Source organism: Pituophis catenifer, unplaced genomic scaffold, assembly GCF_029215685.1.
Source record: "Pituophis catenifer annectens isolate HBS135680 unplaced genomic scaffold, rPitCat1.0.hap2 SCAF_4, whole genome shotgun sequence".
Taxonomy (NCBI): domain Eukaryota; kingdom Metazoa; phylum Chordata; class Lepidosauria; order Squamata; family Colubridae; genus Pituophis; species Pituophis catenifer.
Genome location: NW_027256884.1, coordinates 89,155,743 through 89,174,720, shown reverse-complemented (window position 1 = coordinate 89,174,720; position 18,978 = coordinate 89,155,743). Strand labels below are relative to the sequence as shown.

The 18,978-nt window shown below is 35.1% G+C and overlaps 1 protein-coding gene across 1 annotated transcript in view; it reads right to left on the bottom strand.

Moving 5' to 3' along the window:
* CADM2 (cell adhesion molecule 2) overlaps positions 1-18,978 on the bottom strand; it is a 354,125-nt gene that overhangs the window by 324,052 nt on the left and 11,095 nt on the right. The window lies entirely within an intron of this gene.

The following is an 18,978-nucleotide window of genomic DNA, read 5'->3' as shown; positions in this document are numbered from 1 at the left end:
ATTTGAGGCACAAAAGCAGCTGGGTAACCTTAGGCCAGTCATCATCTCTTAGCCTAGATAGGAAGCAAAGTAAACCACTTTTGAAAACCAAGAATCAACATTAACTTGAAGACAAAAAAGTACATACGTAATGTAATGTAACGTAATACACACACACACACACACACACACACACACACACACACACACACACACCAAGCTACTGAAATAAGCCACCTAAGAACAAGAACGTGCATCTAAAATATCTAATAGCTGAAGGCCTGCTGGAATATCACAAATTTAACTTGTTTCTGGTATGCAAAGAGGACCGCAGTTACCTGTACTTCCATGTGCAAGGTATGTGAGAGAACAGAAGGCTCACCAAGGAGGCCTGTTCCTGATCTACACCCTTGTAACAAAAAAGAACACTCAAAGGTATCCCTAGAATGGCCATTCCATGATAAAATAGAAATATGTGCTATTAAAATAGATGAAGCATGCTTTGAATGATACTGCATTTCCTCAGTAAAAGCATATTTGTAGGGTTTCTTGACTACAGCTTTCATGGAGTTGCAGGCAGCAACCGTGTGAACAACTGCAACTATTTCTGTGTCATTTGGACTTGGCAATAGTTATAAATTGTGAATAGCTTGGCAGCTATTGGTCTGGATTACTGCAATGCACTCTATTTCAAATTTCATACTACTCTGAAAAATGTCTTTGCATTTTAAGTGGTACAAAATGGTCTTAGGCTGGTAATAATTGATATAAAGTAATTGATATAAAATAATTAGCATAATCTGCCCTGAATCTTTATTTAAGCAGAAAGGTGGAATTATTCATGAGATAAATAAATAGATGTTTTGCCAACACTTATTTTAGAGCATATCACTGTGGGGGAAGTGATGGTTTCCAAAAATAAACCTCCAAAATGGACAAAGTTCAAGGTGTTCTGAGACTAGTCTGTCCCAGACATATATTTGTTTCATTTGTAGTGCTGTATATCAAGTGCCTCAAATGACTTTCAGTTCTAAAGATAAACGTCCTTAGAACTGAACTTCCCTTGTAACATCCAGGATAAAGTTCATATGGTACAAAAAGAAATATAATCTTCTGGAATTTTCCAGAATGTTCAATTCCTGGATTAGAACCTTAATATTAATTAAGGTGAATGTTATACCAAAGATATGTAAAAACCCAGAGTACCTCTGGTTTTAATTCAATTTATAAAGCTATAATTTGTCCCTATAAACACCAATTCAAAAATATTTTCCATCTTTCACTTTGGAACAAAGACAAATATTCTCATACTGTATACTGTGGGTACTTTTATAACTCTTTTCATTTTAGTGTTAATGTAGATAATGCTAAGGAAATAACTAATATTTGCTAATTAGCAGGGGTAAAATGCTCCCGGTTTGGAGTGGATTACCCGATCCAGTAGCGATGGAGGCGGGTGGTTCGGAGAACCGGTAGCAAAAATCCCTTCCCCCCCCCCACCATGCCCAACTGAGCCACACAATCATCAGAGGTTTTTTTTTTTTTTTAGTTTTAAAAGCATTTTTTCTACAACCTCTTCGGCCGAAAAAATGCTTTTAAAAGTAAAAAAAAAAAAGCCGCTATAATCGCGCAGCTCAGCTGGGATTGTCAAAGGCTTTTAAAAGCATTTTTTCTACAACCTTTCAAAAGGCTCTAATGATTCCAGCTGAGTTGCGTGGTCAGCAGAGGCTTTTTTTCTTTTAAATGCCTCTGCCGATCAGGCAACTCAGCTTGGATCGTCAGAGGCATTGAAAAGAAAAAATGTTTCTGACGATCAGGCAACTCAGCTTGGATCATCAGAGGCATTTAAAAGAAAAAAGGCTTCTGCCAATCAGGCAACTCAGCTTCGCCAAAGAGGTTGTAGAAAAAATGGTTTTAAAAGTTAAAAAAAAATTGGCCATGCCCACCCAGTCACATTACCCACCACCACCAAGCCAAGCCCACAGAACCGGTAGTAACAAATTTTAAATTTCACCACTGCTAATTAGTAGTTTCATCTACCGTATATACTCAAGTTTAAGCCGATCCAAATATAAGCCGAGGCACTTAATTTTACCACAAACCTGGAAAAACTTATTGTCTCAAGTATAAGCCTAGGATGGGAAATGCAGCAGCTACTGGTAAATTTCAAAATAAAAATAGATACCAATAAAATTATATTCATTGAGGCATCAGTAGGTTAAATGTTTTTGAATATTGATTTCAAAGAAAAACAGTAAACTAGCTCTGTAAGTGGAAAAGAGGATCAATAAAAACAATATGGTATCAACAATAACTTTAAAAGTACTGTATATGAGTTGGGTAGCTATATAAATTTGTTTAATAAATACAATGGGAAAGGTCTTTGGGATTCAGAATTTACATGGCACTAATTGGATTTTTGATTTCCCTTTTATTTTGAGACATAATAGACTAGTTTTATACTATAAAAAAATTACACAAGAGAATTCTGCTTCCAGGGGGCTGCAAGGAGTCTTGCTAGGCACCCTCCTAATGCCCTAGCAAGCCTCCCTGCAGCCCCTGGGAGCCAAATAGGGGCACCGGGGAGGGGCACCGCACCCCCCCATGCCCCATTTTACCTTTAGCAAGCCTCCCTGCAGCCCTTGGGAGCCAAAAAGGGGAGCGGGGAAGGGGCGCTGCACACCCCCCCATGCTCCATTTTACCTTTAGCAAGCCTCCCTGCAGCCCCTGGGAGCCAAAACGGTTGCAGGAAAAAAGGCATTTTTTCCTCACTCGAGTATAAACTGAGGGGGGCTTTTTTCAGCATAAAAAAATGTGCTGAAAAACTCGGCTTATACTCGAGTATATACGGTAATTTAAATTTTTCACAATGTATATTTCCAAGAAATGTTAGACACCAGCCTGATATTTTCTGAGTTCAGGTTTTATAATCCTCCTTCTCATACCTCTGGTTCCAATGGATAAGAATTATTGAATTACATATCTAAATATCAGATGTTTACTATGAATAATTATCTCTCATATTATGTGAATTGCTCTTATTAAGATAATTATATAGAATTGTTGTGAGATTTTTGATCAGAAATATTTTAAATTTCAATTTCTTATTCAGAATTAAGTTCAGAATTATTACCAAAAATTACTGATAGTGTTATTTATTTATTTATTTTTTAATTTGATTTATATGCCGCCCTTCTCCGGAGACTCAGGGCGGCTTACAATGCGTTAAGCAATAGCCTTCATTCTTTTGTATATTTTATACAAAGTCAGCTTATTGCCCCACAAACTGGGTCCTCATTTCACCTACCTTAGAAAGGATGGAAGGCTGAGTCAACCTTGAGCCTTGGAGAGATTCGAACCAGCAGAAATTGCAGGCAGCTGTGTTAATAACAGGATGCATTAAACCACTGTACTAGCAAGGCTCTTTTTACTACAGAAGTTAATTTTACATTTTTACATTTTACTACAGAAGTTAATGTGAGTAGGTATACATAATACTACAACTAGGACCTAAACAGGAAGTTCAAAAGCCTTTGAACTTGGAACTCATTCAGCCTTCAGTTCTATCAAATAGGAATAGAAACCAAAAAAGGAATACTGCACGTCAATGACTGCAGAAATAGTGTTGATAGGTTGCACTGTAGAAAACACATTCAGTTATGATAATGATGAAAAAGTAACTTTATGATCAATCTACACATCTATCACCATAGAAGGTCAATAATGAAAAGGAAAGCTAAAGATCATAAGTGCAATCATGGTTTAGTAATCACTATGTTTAATAACTGAGTGGCCAGACCCAAATGTGGTTGCTAAATGAAGAACTATAAATGGGATGTTTCTTAATAAATTATGGGAATTAAAGAACGTTTAATGTCCCGGTGCCTGGAGGCTGTATGGATCTGGATGGGGAGGAACAGACTCAAGCTCAACCCATCCAAGACCGAGCGGCTGTGGTTTCCGACATCCCGATATTGGTGCCATCACTGACTATTGGGGGCGAGTCATTGGCCCCCACGGAGAGGGCTCGCAACTTGGGAATCCTCCTGGACTCACAGCTGTCTTTAGAAGAGCACTTGACGGCTGTGGCAAGGAGGGCATTTTATCAGGTTCGCCTGATTCGCCAGTTGCGTCCCTTTCTGGATCGGGACTCGTTAAATACGGTCACTCATGCCCTTGTCACTTCCCGCCTGGACTACTGCAATGCTCTCTACATGGGGCTCCCCTTGAGGAGCACCCGGAGGCTCCAGCTGGTCCAGAATGCGGCCGCACAGGGTGGTTATGGGAGCAACAGGGCGCTCCTATGTGACCCTCCTCCTGCGCGAGCTGCACTGGCTCCTGGTGGTCTTCCGGGTGTGCTTCAAGGTTTTGGTTACCACCTTTAGAGCGCTCCATGGCTTAGGACCGGGGTATTTACAAGACCGCCTTCTGCCACCAGTAGCCTCTCACTGACCAGTACGCTCCCATAGAGAGGGGCTCCTCAGGGTGTCATCGGCCAAACAACGTCGAATGGCGGCCCCCAGGGGGAGAGCCTTCTCTGTGGGGGCACCCGCCATCTGGAACGAGCTTCCCCCGGAGATACGGAGGATCCCAGACCTGCGCGCTTTTTGCCGTGCCATCAAAACATTTCTTTTCCAGCAGGCCGGCCTGGCCTAACCTCTCTTTTAAACTTTTAAACTTTTAAAATTCTTTAAATTTTAAATTTGTCTTAAGAATTTGGGGTGTTTTAAATTTCATTTTCCGGGCCAAATTATTTAATTGTATTTTAATGCTTTTTAACATTTGTATTATATGTATTTTATCTGGCTGTTCACTGCCCTGAGTCCTTCGGGAGTAGGGCGGTATACAAATTAAATAAATAAATAAATAATAATAATAATAATAACAATAACAATAACAATAACAATAACAATAACAATAACAATAACAATAATAATAATAATAATAATAATAATAATAATAACATTGAACACTAATGTTTTTAATAAAACATTAAAGATTAGGGCACACAAAATGTTCTTTTTTCATATTTTTTATTAATTTCCGAAGTTAAAAAAATGAAAAAAATATTATAGATAATTAATCTGAATAAATCTGCAAACAGTTCTGAAGAAGACAATAATAAATTTCTGATTAATCTTGCTAAATTGTTATATTGGCTGTCAGTAACATAATTTAAGAGACTCAAGTGCAACTTCTTTCTTTAGAATACAAAAATAAAATTCAAAGGCATAAAGTAGCAGATTTGGTAATATTATTTTCTAGAAATAGCTTGGAAGAGTAATTGATTGCAAATTGAATATAAACAGCTGCAAAGAATGTGAATTTAATTTTTGATGCATATCAACAGACATAAAATTTCCAATCTAGAGAAAATCTTTTTACTCTCTTTTGTTCAGATGCCACCTTGATTTCTATCCAACTTGGAGACCACACTTTAAGTAGGGATTCAAATAATTTGGAACAGATTCAAAGAGAGACACAAAAATTATCAAGACATCATAAACTAAATGTTTTAAAGGAGATATTAAAGGAGATGGGTATGGTTAATCCTTGTCGAAGTCAACTAATGGGGATATGATAGCATTATTCAAACATCACGATCCATTTTCTTATTTCAGAATGTCAGAACTGGATTTTAGTTACAGGGAGGCAAATTTAATTTAATAACATTTCTTACCACTCAACAAAGGAACCAATTATCTATAACACGGTTCTCTCCTTTAGTGTTATTCTCAAGTAGAGAATAGATAGCCAACTGTCTGTGATGCTTTAATCTGAATACATGCATCCAGCACAGGGCTGCATTTGTTCCTAAATGTCCCCATAATTTGTTGTTGCTGTTTAATCAAAAGTAGAGATATTTGGCATGGCTGCAGCACAGCATTATTCACACGTGATGGTAGTTGTAATTTTGGAGGTCATAACTGATGCTAATGTTTAAGGTTGTTTGCAATTCTATGCCATGTGCTCATATTTAAGGGAGGATAAAAACCTAAATGTGCACCATAAATTATGCCATATACTCTCTCTTAATCGCCCTAATTTTTAAGTACAACATAACCTAGGTAACATGACTCAGCAACTTTTTTTCAAAGTTATTTCTCCGTATGTTAAATTCTCTGACCACTCGCTTTTTTTAAGTAAAATGAAAATTACATACTTTTACATGCTTTTTGATTGTGATTGAATGTTTAAATATTTCGTACAATAATGGCCTGTTGACCTGCTAGTTTTCCCCATTAGTCCTTGCTCATTTGGCAGTTTGGCAGTTTATCAGAAATGTTATATTTCAACAGCACTATTTAATAACTATTACCATTTAAATATATTTGTAATCAAACTGGGAAAATTACGGGCAAACTGGGGAACTCCAGTCTATGAACCTTTGTCACTAGAAGAAAATTGATTAGTAATTGACTAATGACTGGATTGGATACATCTGCAAGGCTTTTCTTGCTAATTTACATCTAATCTACATAATCAGAATGCTATCCTTACCCATTTGAAATGGCTAATCACAAAATCAAAAGACTCAAGGTTGACTCAGCCTTCCATCCTTTCTAAGGTAGGTAAACTGAGGACCCAGTTTGTGGGGGCAATAAGCTGACTTTGTATAAAATATACAAAAGAATGAACGCTATTGCTTAACGCATTGTAAGCCGCCCTGATTCTCCGGAGAAGGGCAGCATATAAATCAAATTTTAAAAAAAATAAAAAAAATAAAAATAAATAAAAATGCATTGAAATTTTTGCTGGTCAACTAAGCTAACTGTATATTAGTATTGCTAAGCATACTAAGGCCTGGCTGATGTCCTTATTAGGCACTTAGTCATATTATAAGCAAGCAATTACAGGAGCAAGATGAACACAAATAGTCAAGCACATTCCTCCACTTCAATTGTAATATCCTTACAAGTTATAAAATGCATTTATTATGTTACTTCTTGTATTCTGTATGGCCAATTATAACCAATTTACCCTGATATCTCTCTACATAAGTGAAAGAGGTCCACCCCATTCCCCATGCAATAGCATAGCTGTACAGTTTTTAACCTCTGGCTTTTTTGTGGCTATCACCTTGCCTGAATGAACTTTCGTATTTTCTTCTATATGATACAATTCAGGGAGGAACAGTAAAATAAAACATGAATCTTTCAGGTTTCTTTTTAACCGCAAGTTATCTCACCATGGAAATCAGAAAAAAATTAAATTTACTTTGCTGTCATATAATTTATTCAGAACTCCTACATGCATTATCACATAAGCCATACAGCAAATGGGCTATTATTATTTAAAGATACTTAACAAATGACTACATACTAATTCGTTAACTTTGTTAGCTACCTAAAATAGAAAGTTGTAATAAGCAATGTGTCGAGCCACGTCTGCCACTCAACACATGAACCACAACTAATGAGGATTCGGGTGGGCGGCAAAACAAACCTGATTTGACAGGGATCAGGGTGGGAGGCAAACACACCAGATACAGAGCAAAGGTACATGGGTGTTAGTAGGGACCGTGATATGGACGGTGACGGTGGCACTGGGTGATAAGCAACTGAAGTTGTTGGCGGTGATCGGAGAAGGACAATGCAGGGAGATGATGCAGACGAGGATAATGAGCCGTTCAGCTGAGCATATTTCCCCAACAGCTGTGATAGTTGGCGGAGCGAGACCCTGAGTGATTGGACTTGCCTTGAAAACGGGCGCTGAGAGGCAGAAGCTCTCATCTATCCTTTCTATCTTACAGGTGGACTCCTGATAGAGCGGGCCGCCTGTCAAGCTGCATCCGCCACATCCATCGCTCAACACACGAACCGCAACTAATGAGGATGCAGGAGGGAGGCGACAGGGATCAGGGTGGGAGGCAAACACACCAGATACAGAGTGTGGCGAGGGTACATGGGTGTTAATAGGTTAGTAGGCAGTTGACTAAGTGCTGTTAAAGTAGCACCAGCTGCCTGCAATTACTGCAAGTTCAAATCTCACCAGGCTCAAGGTTGACTCAGCCTTCCATCCTTTTGAGGTAGGTAAAATGAGTCCCCGGATTGTGGGGGCAATAAGCTAACTTTGTATAAAAAAGAACACCGTTTGGGGGGGGGGGCGAAAGCCCTACTAAGTAGGTATATATAAAAGTATGAAGGCTATTGCTTAATACATTGTAAGCCACCTGAGTCTCTGGAGAAGGGCGGCATATAAATCGAACCAATAAATAAATAGATAAATAAATAAATGATACGGATGGTGACGGTGGCATTGGGTGATAAGCAGATGAAGTTGTTGGCGGCAATCGGAGAAGGACAATGCAGAGAGATGATGCGGATGGGGATAATGAGCAGCTCGGCTGAGCATATTTCCCCCAACAGCTGTGATAGTTGGCGGAGCGAGACCCTGAGTGATTGGGGCGTGGACTTGCCTTCAAAACAGGTGCTGAATGGCGGAAGTTCTCAGCACCGACTTTAAACTTGCAGAACTCCATTTGTCTTGTAGCCGGCTTGTAGCTGTAATAAACCTGCCTTTTACCAGCATTCCAGCACATTTGAGTCCTTTGTGGCACCTCAGCACAAGTGTGGCCAAGCAAGCCGAGACAATGTTTATATGATAAATTCTATGCATTTCAGTCATAAGAAAATTCTAGATGACAAAATCAGTATTCCAGTTGTGTCTAGCCCTGGACCAGAAGACCTGCTCATGATCATTCATGCCTGAGACACCACCTGATTGGAGTATTGCAATGTACTCCACATGGGGTTGCTTTTTAACATCATCCGGAAGTTTCAATTGGTCCAGAATACAGCAGTGCAAGTATTTATGGGTACATCTTGTCATGCCCACATAATGCCACAACCTGCACTCGCTCCTGCTAGGCTTCTGGGTGCATTTAAGGTACTGCTGATTATGTTAAAAAACCTACATGCCATTGGACTAGAGTACTTGAGGGATTACTTTGTTCCAAGAGCATCTGTCAGCTCTACACAGAAGGACATGTTCCAGCTGCTTCCAGTTATGACTTGTCATCTTACTGAATCTTAGAAGTATGCCTTTATTGTGGTTAGCATCATGGAATGTTGTCCTCCAATATACAACTGTATATACCATGAACTATCAAATCTTGAACAGCTACAGTATAAAGTTAGAAATAATAAATAGATGAATAAATATTTTCAACATTCTTAGTCATCCTATTCTGTTATTAAAAATAAATAAATAAACCAATTTGGTACATCATACAATCCACACTATGTAGACAAAACGTGTTTAAATAAGAAAATATGTTTTGTAGTAGCAATCATCTCTATTCAGCTTTAATATCCAACAATTTAAATATGTTCATGAATGAATTAGAGAGTATAAATTGAAAGAAGTATATCAAATACTCTCCCATTCATACTTTCTTCAAACCAGGTTTTTTAAAAAGTAACTATCACTGTGCAATCAACAAAGCAGGCTTTATTCCAACTAAAGAGTTAACTGAAGCTACCATTTAAGAAATGCAGATCAGCAGTGTTTAGAAAACCAGCTGTGCTGTACAACATCTGCTAATCATAGAAACAGGGCAATTATCTCTTCAACATTTCAAAAACTCTCCTTATGAGACTACTTATTTTATATAGCAAATAATATTCACATTTACATATTTTAATGCTTAATAAGACAAAAGTTCAACATTTCAAGCCCCTAGGCTTAAAAGGACATATCCAAGTGGCTATCTGTATTTATAAAACAATAATACAGTTACTAAAGTAATATTTAAAAATCAATTATAAATTTCTGCTTCTCGAATTGTTAGAGCTTAATAGAGATTATTCACTTACTAACTGAATGAGAGAATTGGACAGATCAGTAGTCAATAAGTTGCTATGCTACAATATCATCTATTAGCATCTGTTTGAATGTATACGAAAGAATTTGTTCCAGTTTGGAAAAAGAAATTAAATAGTATGGACAGCTTGGCAAATATTATATGTGAAAATACATCTGATAACCATTAAGTATGATAAATTAACAACCAATTAATATATTGCCAAAGTTGGTAGTCAAGTATTATAAATTACTATTGAAAATGAAACCATAGCTTGATTACTTCCTAGTATTACCAAAGCAAATCATAAGACAATAATAAAAAAATAAAGATAATTCACATAAAACTCAGTTATATTGTTTATAAATAAAAATCTTCAAGAAAAAAAATAAGATGGAACTGTATATTATGGGTTATAGGTCAGTTTCTGTTGGATTTCAATCCAGCCATTTTGAAAAAGTAATAATTAAGTAGTCAAATTTATCAGACTTTAAGATGAACAAATTAATTTAAAAATTAAATATTTCAAGTTTTAATTTGTTGACTGTCAAGAAGATGGCATTAAATTACTTTGTTGAAATATGTGACTTTTGTGAATTAATTGCTTTTTCCCTTCCATTTATTCCATTTTAGGGAGTGGGAATCTTTTCCACAATACTTAATTCATGTAAACTTAAATTGATTTTACCCAAACAAAGGTTACACTGGTTATTCAGATTTTAGAACAGTATTTTACCAATATGTATGCTACATTGTTTCCAATCTCTGCCATAAATAACTATTTCATAGTCAGTGTACTTCCAAATTACTCAAAAATATTCATAGAATGATTTTAAAAAGTTTATTTGGTATTTATTTTCTGGAAAGCAGAATGAAGGGTACTGGAAGGAATGCTATCATGCTATTAGCTCCTTTGAATGTAATATTGTGTTTCAGGTTTCTCTCATTCCCATAGTTACTTAAATAGTTCCATGTTGTAAAAAGAGTCCTTGTCCCCAAATAGCTTACAAAAGAGGAATTTAATGGAAATGAGGTCTCTTATATACAGTGTATTCAGAAAATATTTCTGAACCCCTTCACTTTTGTCAATTTTGTTATACTGCAGACTGAAATTCAATTTTTTCTCATTAATCTACACCCAGTACCCCATAATAACAAAGTGAAAACAGAATTTTAGAAATGTCTATCTTTATTAAAAAGAAAAAACGGAAATATCACATTGACACAAGTGTTCAGGCCCTTCACTCAGTACCTTTGGCAATAATTACAGCCTCTTTTGGGGTATGATGCGACAAGCTTTGCACACCTGAATTGAGCAATTTGTTTCCATTCTTCCTTGCAAATCCTCTCAAACTCAGACAGGTTGGATGGTGACTGTCAGTGGACAGCCATTTTCAGGTTCCTCTAGAGATGTTCAATAGGGTTCAAGTCAGGGCTCTAGCTAGGCCACTCTAGGACATACAGAGTTGTCTCTAAGTAACTCCTGTGGTGTCTTCTCTGTGTGCTTAGGAACATTGTCATGTCGGAAAATGAACCTTTGGCCCAGGCTGAGGTTCTGAGCTTTATGAAACAGGTTTTCAATGAACATATCCATGTACTTTGCTCCATTCAGTTCTCCCTTAATCCTGACCAGTCTCCCAGTCCCTGTTACTGAAAAACACCGTCATGATGTGGGGCCATCACCATGCTTGACTGTTGGGATGATATTGGGGAGATGATGAGTGGTGCCTGATTTCCTCCAGACGTAACATTTAGAATTGAGGCAAACAGTTCAATCTTGGTTCCATAATACCAGAGAACCTTGTTCCTCACAGTCTGAGTCCTTCAGGTGCTTTTTTTTAAATTCCAAGTGGGCTTGCATGTATTTTGTACTGAGAAGAGGCTTCTATCTAGCCATTCTGCCATAAAGCCCATATCAGTAGAGGGCTGCAGTGATGGTTGTCCTTCTGGAACTCTGTCTCATTTCCACACAGGATCTCTGGAGTTCAGTCAGAATGACTTATCAGGTTTTTGGTCACTTCTCTTACTAAGGCTCTTCTCCCCAGATTGCTTAGTTTGACCAAGCGACCAGCTCTTGGAAGAATCCTCGTTGTGCCAAACTTCTTTCATTTGAAAATTATGGAGGCCACTGTGCTCTTAGGAACTTTCAGTGCAGCAGAACTTCCACAAATCTGTGCCTTGCAATAATCCTGTTTCTGAGCTCTGCAGACAGATTCTTTGACCTTATGGCGTTTGTTCTGAGTTAAAGATTTACAAGAAGTATCCTCCTATAGACCTACAGACCTACTTAACATGGGTTGTAAATTATTCACAAAGATTTTAGATAATCCGCCAATTTAATTGTAGAAAATGTATACATCCTGATCAAGCAGGATTTATCCCTGAATGGAATATATCAGAAATCATTAGGAAATTGTTGAATATCATTAACCATTGTAAAATTAATACATTATCATTATGCTCACTAGACATTCTCAAAGCTCTGGATTGTGTTGAAGGAATATATTTAAAGCAAATATTGTGGAAATCTAAATTTATTTATTATTTATTTATTTATTTATTTATTTATTTATTTATTTATTTATTTATTTATTTAACATGTTAGATCAAATTTATAATCATCATTTAGTCAAATAAGAATTAATGCCTATGATCCAGAAGAATTTATACTTTCAAGAGAAACAAAAAAGAGTTGCTTTTTATCACCAGTGATATGGAAATATTAATGGTAGTTTTCTGTTATAACAAGGAAATTAAAAAAGTGAAAAAGAAGAAAAAGATTTTTTGTGTGTGTGAAATTTGTTTGCTCATGACATGATACCAATGCTTTCAAGAACTGGGCATTCTGAAAAACATATTGGAGTTTGAAGAACTCTATAGAGTCATTGGGTTTACTGGTAAATTTCATAAGACTCAGTTAAGGGTTTTTACTCACTTACTAAAGTGCAGAATAAGGAATCCAATAAATTAAAACTATAAATGTTTTAAATAGTTAGGAAACAATGTTGTTAAAAATATTATCAAATTATTTAAAAATAATATTCCTATTTTGGGAAAAAAATCAAATGATGGCCTAAACATATTTAAATATACTGGGTTAAATTGTAGCTAATAAAATGATGACACCTTTTAAAAAAAAATTCCAAGCCTTACCAGTTGAAATTTCAGGGGGGAAATGGTAAAAAACTGAAATAAAAATGGTTGTTTTAATGTGAAAAAAGGGTTAGGTTCACAGAGACAGAGAAGATGGAAGATCCCATTTTCAAAACTAATACTATCAACCTAATCATTAGGATCATGTGATTAAATTTATATTGGAAGACAGAATGAAACAATGGGTTCAGATGGAAGGCATACAAGAGTTTGATATATGAGCCAATGTTTTTCCCCCAAAGGATCTTATAAAAGTAATCAATATAAAGAATAGATTTACATCAGCTATATTTCAGGTTTATAGGAAGAGGAGTTCAGATTGATTCAATTAATTCCCTTAATGGTATGTTCTGATTTTTATGACGCATCAATTCAAGCTATGGAGACAATGATATTTATACAGAATAAGAAATTTTTATAACAAAAATTTGCTATGTAGTATGGAAAAATAGAAAATATATCAAATACCTTAGTTAATTTTTGTTAATAATAAAGTAGTCAGAGAAATAGCAAATTGTCTTTTGATACATTTTGAGAAATCAATAATTAATTATCACACATAACCAAGAGGAACAATTTCCAGAATATATACTGAAGACAGAGATAGATAATCTCCCTACCTCATTGTGAGAGATGTGAGATATAGATTTGAGTAAACAAAAAGAAGACAAATGTTGGCAGAATCTATGAAAATCAGAGATATATCTATTGGTTATATGCAAAAACTGCAACTGAAGGAAAAATACTTGGATGGCATTTTTTAAAACAATATGACAACTTTGCTTCCAAAATCTGGGATAACTGCTACATGGTCATTTTGCTGCTATAGATTTATTGAACATTCTATAAATATTGAGCTATGTCAGAATAGACTATCTTTCTAGCACATAGAAGATACCAATCATAAATAATTCTAAACATCAAAATTCATAGAATATCTTACTAGTATTAATTAATCATTTTTTAATCTTAGACCAGCATATAATTAATAACATAACAATTACAATAAAATAGGAAAAAAGTTTTATTTGTAAAATAAAATTATTAAATTGCAAAAGAATCCTAGAAATTTACAATTAAATTTTACAATGAATAATTTAAATGCTATAAACTAAGGCAAATAACTGTAAAATGAAATGAGTAATGCAAACTACAATTTACAAAATATCCAGCATTTAAAAAAAAAATCAAAATTAATTTAAAGGCTTATCTGATTAAATGTAACAACATTTTATTTCAATCAGTGATAGAAATCTTAAAAGATTTGGATATTATACGATTTCATATCCATATCACATATCAAATGAATGAACTGAAAAGCCCAGTTACAGTGAATAGTTTTATTAGCTTTCCAGCTCAAGTTTCTGTCAAAGTTTTGTTTAAAAATGGCAAGCTGAAAACAGATAAATATGCCATAATTCCAGATTCTGAGACTGAGACTGTAGCCATTTGGCAATATATTTCCTGCATAGCCATTTCTATTGATAGGAAAAATCAAGCTAGTAGGAATGGGCAGTATGCAGTAAGCATGCTTTATTTTACATAACCATAATTAACTACAACTTGATTTATTATTATGAAACAAGTTGTTTGTATACACTATGTATAAACCTTGAAAAAAAATAACTTAAGAAAATAAAGCAGAGATTAGAGGAGATTTAATGAATGTGAAACAATTTGATTCTGAAATAAATATATTATTTGTTATCTTCATTAGTTTTTAATCTCAGAATGCAGCCTAATTAAAATTGAAGAACCACAGTTAAAAATGAACCTGGAAAGGTTACACCATTCCATTGTCAGGAGGAAAATCTAGAATTAACTTCAGCTCCCACTCCTCATCAAATTAGAAGTCTTTTTAAGTCATTCATCAAAATGTAATTTGGCATTACATCAAGTTATTTTTGACTCATGTTGAAGCACTGGTAACATTTACGATAAATATTCTCTAGATACATTCTTGTAAGGAATAGAAAGCCCAAATTAAACCATGAACTGAAATTTGTTGAAAACTAGAACTTACTACCTTTTTTCAGCTAAATTTTAAAAACTAATAGATTCTAGTTTTTCTTTTAAATATTAAAATATTGAACTAAAAAAAGTTTAAAATATTAAATTACAAAGATTTATTTGGTTTCTTATTATTTCCATTGAACAGTTAAGTAATATAACCAAATGTGCATTTCATGACATTAAAAACTACCTTCACACTTAGCTATACTTGAATGAAAGAACATATATTATCACCCTTATTTCTCTTCCAAGTCAATAACAATATTGTTGTGATTTTAAAACAGCTGAAAATTGCAATAAAATACTAACTGCACTTAATGAAACAAAGAAACCAAATAGTAGTATGTCTAAATTCTTAGTTAAAAAGAAGAAGAAGAAAAATGAATAGGAATAGGATTGAAGAATTCAGTCAAGAGACAAAGATGAAAGAATAGCACCATCTAGTTCCCTCTCTAAAAGTTTTCAAACATGCTATAGTGATGAGCTTTACTTCCAAGAAAAGGCCCTGCCAATGATTATATAATGTACAATGATTATATAATGCATCTTGTAACATCAACATATATCCAACAATAAACAAACAACATTTTATTGTTTAATACAAATCTAAAGAACACTATTAAAATCAAAATAAAGTCAAATAAAAGGCTTCTCAGCCTTTTGGCTAAGATCAAGTGACCAAGATCAAGATCAGTCTTATCAAAGATTTAATAAAATAGCAGCAAAATAACCAGTGGTGAAATCCAGCCAGATCTATCCGGCTCGTGCAAACGGGTAGCACCACCCGCCGGGACGTCATTACGTCTCATTTTGGACCCTCTGTTCATTCGCAGAAGGCTTTGCGTATATACAGAAGAGGCACATGCGCTCACATTCCTGAACCGGTACCGAAGGTAAGTGCATTTCACGGCTGAAAAGAACCATACAGCAGTTGTCCGGATTTTGGTAGCAAGCTCTGGTAGCCCTAAAGAAATCTCTTGCCTAAAGTTATGCAAACATAGGTAATGTAAATGTCTTAAATTATCTATCTTTCTTTTTTAAGTTTCAAAGGACAATTTCCATATCTAACGTGACTGAAGTAATACATAGCAATACCTTCCAATAAAAATGTGATCCTAAAAGGACTACACATTTCTTTCAAAATTTTGTCATTATACATGAACATGACATGCAGAAATAGATTATAAATGTAAAAGAAGCATGCAATTTACTGGCAGGTATTCACCAAGATGCTATTCCATTGTCAAAATACCAATATAGTACTGTGAAAAAAAACAACAGAAGATAAAATCAGCCTATCATGGCCTCCTTGCTGCTGGGCTGATGCCATCCAAAGGCTGCAAAGCCCTGCAGATCTGCCAACCAGGCCTGTGGAAGTGGAAAGGATGGAAACTGGCAATTCAGAGGGGGGGAAAATTGCAGACTCTTGTCTTAGAGCAGCAGTACTAAATTTGTAAATTTATTTTCCAACATTTTTAATATTTTCATTTATAGTTTGATTTTCAAACTATATAGATATTTTGTTAAACAATCCATGTTTATTTTTAGGTGAAAACATGGATGCAACATTTATTAAGATTTCAATTTAATGCAAGATTTTTTTAAAAAAAAAATCAGGAATACAAGCAGGGCAGTGGAGAACTTGGGCAATAAATTGTACCTTTCAAAGAACCTTTTAAGAATCAAATCTAAAACACATATACTATGAAAATCAAATGATATTTTTTCTACTTTATTCTGTACCCATATTCTTCTTTGGCACTATTATGAAAAGGTTATTAAATATTCCAAGGGCCTGTATGAAACCCAACAGCATTTCTGTAAATGAAATGCTACAGATTAGTGATTTCTCTTATCTTCTTATCTTATTTGTTTTTAATGATTAAAATAATTGTTTTCCTTGTATGATATTTACTATTCCATGACTAATAATATTCAGCTATTATTCTGGAAGGTAGGGTTAAGATTCCCTCAGTTATAAATACAAAGGAAAAGAAAGAGAACATAGGAAGGATTTCCTTGAGTATTCTGTTTTAAATACCCAGTGATTTATGAGCACTCACTGCTTGGGATCAGAATAAGTAATCAGCAGATTAGTATTTATTCCTATTCCCTTCAGTCACTTTATCTTAAGGCTAGTCCACTTTCACAGCCTGTAAATGGGGAATCAGGACAGAAGAATATTGATTAAAGTATGCCTAGTTGTCAGAAGATTTTTATAAACTCAATACTATCAACAAAAATTGCAGCATAAAAGCAATATACAAATGAATTTATGTCTACTTCAGAAACTGGTTTTTTTACATTCCAAAACAACTAATTTGGTATTTTTCTGTTAGGGAATAGTTAGAGAAATATCTTGCCATATTGCATGGCAAAAATAGAAGCAGGTCCTCTAATACAGAGATAATCCAGCAGATGTAGGTCAGTTTGGTATTTTCCATTTGTTCAAATATTTATCCCTAAGCATCCACTGACACTGAAAGGTAATTTGTCCTTAAAATTCCTATGAGCTGTCAGACATTTTTAAGCTGCTAGAGCAGAATTTTTGTAAGTAAAAGTAGACTTGAGGCTCACAAATGCAAAAAACAAGGCAACTGTATACGAAATTCTAGAGAAAAGAATTACAAAAGCAACTAATATAATTGGTAAGCTGACACAGTAAATATATGGTTTAAGTGGAAGATGTAGAAATCAATGCATTGTCCAGACATTAGTTATATGAATAGGTAAAGCATATTCCCATTTATTTCTCATTTTCCAGTTATCGATAACAGTTGTTATGATTCCTTTGTTTCGTAAGACTTTATTTTGTGGCTATATCCTTTCTTCCAAAGAACAAATTATTTAATTTTCTTCCATAAGCAACGGATCTGGAAACACCTTGAAACAATCAAAGCTATTACTACAACCCAACATGGCTTTGTCAAAAACAGATAATGCCAGAGAAACCTTATTACATTCTTTGACAAAATGACTAAATTAGTGGACCAGCAAAATGCTTTGGACATAATATACATGTTGAGTATACTTAGTATACCTGAAGGCATTTGACAAAATAGATGACAGCCTACTTATTGGTAAGATAAGTTGTAACTGGTTGACCAGTCTCACTCAATGTTTAGTCGTCAATGTAACTATGTTGACATTGAAGATAGTTTGTAGTGAAGAACCACAAGATTCTGTCTCAGGCCCAATACTCTTCAACATCTTCATGAATGATTTAGATGAAGAGATAAAAGGGGAATTCATAAAATTTGTAGGTGACACCAAGTTGAGGCAAATAGCCAACCCTCCAGAGGATAGGCTCAAGATATATAAGGATTTTGACAGACTTGAACACTGAGTCCTTTGTAATGTAAGTTATGTAAATGTAAGTTAATGTAAATTCAATGGTGAAAAAGTAAGGTTTTACGCTTAGGCAAGAAAACCAAATGCAGAGAGATAAAATAGGTGATACATGGGTCAACAGCAGTAACTGTGACATATATCTAGGAATCCTAGTGGACAATCAATCAACTATAAGCCAGCAGTATGCTGCAACTGCCAAAAGGGCCAATACAGTCCTAGGATGCATCAACAGACAGACAGTATCAAGGTCACATAAAGTGTTAGTACAGCTTTATACTGTGCCGCAAAGACCACATTTGGAGTACTGTGTCCAGTTTTGGTCACCATGATACAAAAAGATGTTGAGCCTCTAGAAAGAGTGCAGAGAAGAGCAAAAAAATGTGATTGAGAGAATGCAGGTTAACAGTGAAGAGTTGTCTAGTCTAACAAAAGAAGAACCAATGGTGACATGATAGTAGGCTTCCAATATTTGAGGGAGGCAACCTATAGTCCAAATAAAGAACAGGGCAAGAAGTAATGGATGGAAGCTTAACAAAGAAACATTCAACCTAGAATTAAGGAAAAATTTTCTGTCAGTGAGAACAATTAATAAGTGGGACATCTTGCCTCTGGAAGTTGTGAATGCTCCATCACTGGAGGTTTTTAAAAACAGATTGACAACTATTTGTCTGGAATGG